This window comes from Rhagoletis pomonella, unplaced genomic scaffold (assembly GCF_013731165.1).
Source record: "Rhagoletis pomonella isolate Grant_MI unplaced genomic scaffold, Rhpom_1.0 Rhpom_scaffold_00009, whole genome shotgun sequence".
NCBI lineage: Eukaryota > Metazoa > Arthropoda > Insecta > Diptera > Tephritidae > Rhagoletis > Rhagoletis pomonella.
Window position 1 is genome coordinate 15,289,280 of NW_023458563.1, and position 3,169 is coordinate 15,292,448.

Below are 3,169 nucleotides of genomic sequence, written 5' to 3' on the forward strand. Positions count from 1 at the left end.
TTAGAAAAGGCAGGACAGACTTCGAAGTTTTTGTTACCGATGATATCGATGTCATTGGCATTCGCCAGAAAATACACGCCCTTGTAAAAAATTGTTCCTGAGTGGTTCAGTTCTGCAGCTCTTATTATCTTAACACTTGCATCATGCGATCGTAAATGCCCTTCTGAATTCGCTTTAATTCGGGAATGTTTGTTTGGGCATATAACAGGAGTTCACAGTAGTAATAGTAATCATAATCATAATAATATTCTCTGATGTTATTCAAAATTGCTTTATCGGCAATATACTAGGCTATGACGACCGAACGAAATTGTTCATGATTAAAATTTAACTGTTAATGTAAGGGAATAGTAGTAACAATTTTAAGTTTTCCTTATTTCATTTCATGGGATATATATGTCTTTCGTTACGCTTTTTATAATTTTTTCATTTGTATCAGTAGTTCTATATTAATTTTTTTCTGTGCGTAATTTTTATACCAACTCTTCGTTGATAATATGATCACTTCGTTTGGTAAGATGTTGTAAGCTCTCTCTTCATTTAAACTGTGCGGATTTGGATAAGTAAAAACATTAAGAAAAAATGTCTCTAGTAAAGCTTTCCCAAACGTTTTCCGTTTCGAACCAGTTATGTAATATTTAATTTAATTCAAATATTTTCTGTTTACTTTTACTGCATAATTGTATTGAGAGTATTTTCAAATCAAGATTCCTCAAATACCTTTCGTTTGGTACCCATATTGTAACATTTCATTTATTTTGTCTATTTAATTTATATTTTCAAACATATTTTCGACTGTAAGTCTTCTTAAAACTCTTTAGTTTGATACCCATATTGCAATATTTCATTTATTTAATCAATTTAACTGAGCTCAAATTTTCAAATAGGTGACAACCCTCCTAAAAAAGATTTCCATCAGTCATGTTTTTTAAACCTATTTAATTTGATACCTTTATTTTAATAAGTCATTTATTTTGTTAATTAAATTGAGTTAAATTTTCAAACGGGGGGCAACTCTCTTCCTACATATTTTGGACTGCAAGCCTTCTTAAAAATCTAAAGTTTATTACTCACATTGCAATTTTTCAATTATTTTATCAATTTCACTGAGCCAAAATTTTCAAATATTTCCTACAGTCTGTTTTTTAACCTCTTTAATTTGATACGATTATTGTAATAAGCCGTTTACGTTATCATTTATATTGAGTTAAATTTTCAAACAGGTGGCAACCCTCTTCGAACTTATTTTCAGCTGTAAGCCTTCCAAAAAATCTGAAGTTTAATACCCACATTGCAATATTTCATTTATTTTATCAACTTGACTAAGTTAAAATTTTCAATAGGAGGCAGTTATCTTTCTTAAACTCCTTTAATTTGATACCCATATTGCAATATTTCATTTATTTTATCGATGTACTTTAGTTAAATTTTCAATCAGGTGGCAACCATCTCCAAACATATTTTCAGCTGTAGTAAGCCTTCTTAAAACTCTTTAGTTTGACACCCACATGGCAAAATTTCATTTATTTTATCCATTTCACTGAGTTAAAACTTTCAAACAGGAGGCAACCCTCGTCAAAAATATTTCCAGCAGTTATCTTTCTTAAACTCCTTTAATTTGATACCTATATTGCAGTATTTCATTTATTTTGTCGATGTACTTTAGTTAAATTTTCAATCAGGAGGCAACCCTCTTCAAACATATTTTCCGCTGTAAGCCTTCTTAAAACTCTTAAGTTTGATACCCACATTGCAATATTTCAGTTAATTTATCAATTTAACTGAGTTAAAAATTTTAAAATAGGCGGCAACCCCCCTCAAAAACATTTCCAGCAGTTACCTTTATTAAAGCTCTTAAATTTAATATCTATATTGTAATATATAATTTAGTTTATCAATTAAATTGCGCTAAATTTTTTAACAGGTGGCAACCCTCGTTTAAATTATTTTTGACTGTAAGCCTTCTTAAAACTCTTTAGTTTGATACCCACATAGCAATATTTCATTTACTTTAACAATTTAACTGAGTTAAATATTCAAAATTGGTGGCAGCCCTTCTCAAAAATATTTCCAGCAGTTATCTTTCTTAAACCTCTTTAATTTGATAGCCATATTACAATATTTCATTTATTTTATCGATGTACTTTAGTTAAATTTAGTGGGTTTTAGTTTGACACCCACATGGCAATATTTTATTTATTTTATCAATTTGACTGAGTTAAAATTTTCAAATAGATGGTAACCCTCGTCAAAAATACTTCCAGCAGTTATCTTTCTTAAACCTCTTTAATTTGATACCCATATTGTAATATTTAATTTATTTTATCGATGTACTTTAGTTAAATTTTCAAACAGGTGGCAAACCTCTTCAAACATATTTTCGGCTGTAAGCCTTCGTAAAACTCTTTAGTTTGACACCCACATGGCAATATTCCATTTATTTTATCACTTTGACCGAGTTAAAATTTTCGAATAGGTGGCAACCCTCGTCAAAAAGATTTCCAACAGTTATCTTTGTTAAACCTCTTTAATTACCATACCCATATTGTAATAACTTATTTCTTTTATCAATATAGTTGGGTTTAAAAATTTTGGAATAGGTGGCAACTCTCCAATTTTTTACGATATCATTGGTTCTGGTATTATACCGATCACTACAAAAAGAAAATTATTCAAATCGGTTCAGCCGTTCTCGAATTTTGACGACCGTGACATACGAACACAACATTTTTATTAATATAGGTTCATGAATTCATTTTATTTTTTGACTCCCAAAGTAGTGGTTTTGGTCCCTAATTGAACTAGTATTTTTCTGTCTATTTTGAACTAGTATAAGACTGGTATATTTCTGACCGAAATCTGACAATTGCCATCTCGTAGGACATCCCTATGTTAGAAATACCAGTTGATTGCATGGAAAAAAGATAGTTGGCTGACTAGTTGGGCATGCGGGTCTTACTAGTTGTGAGGTAGTTTACAACCATGTAGTACATTTCACTACAGGGTATGTACAGGTCGTACACATAGGTACATACTACCAGCGTTGTTGCGAGTATTCGCAACCGCGGAGCTTCCGCATTAATTTTAACATTCGCATTCGCTTTCGCATTCGCAATAATCAACACATCGTTATGCAATAAAAAAATTTAGTTAGTTGTGTTTTTTTTTT

The 3,169-nt window shown here is 30.6% G+C and overlaps 1 protein-coding gene across 1 annotated transcript in view; it reads right to left on the reverse strand.

Annotated features, from left to right (window-relative positions):
• Positions 1-3,169, reverse strand: part of LOC118745421 — a gene marked incomplete at its 5' end in the record, with an annotated part of 24,341 nt that overhangs the window by 12,225 nt on the left and 8,947 nt on the right.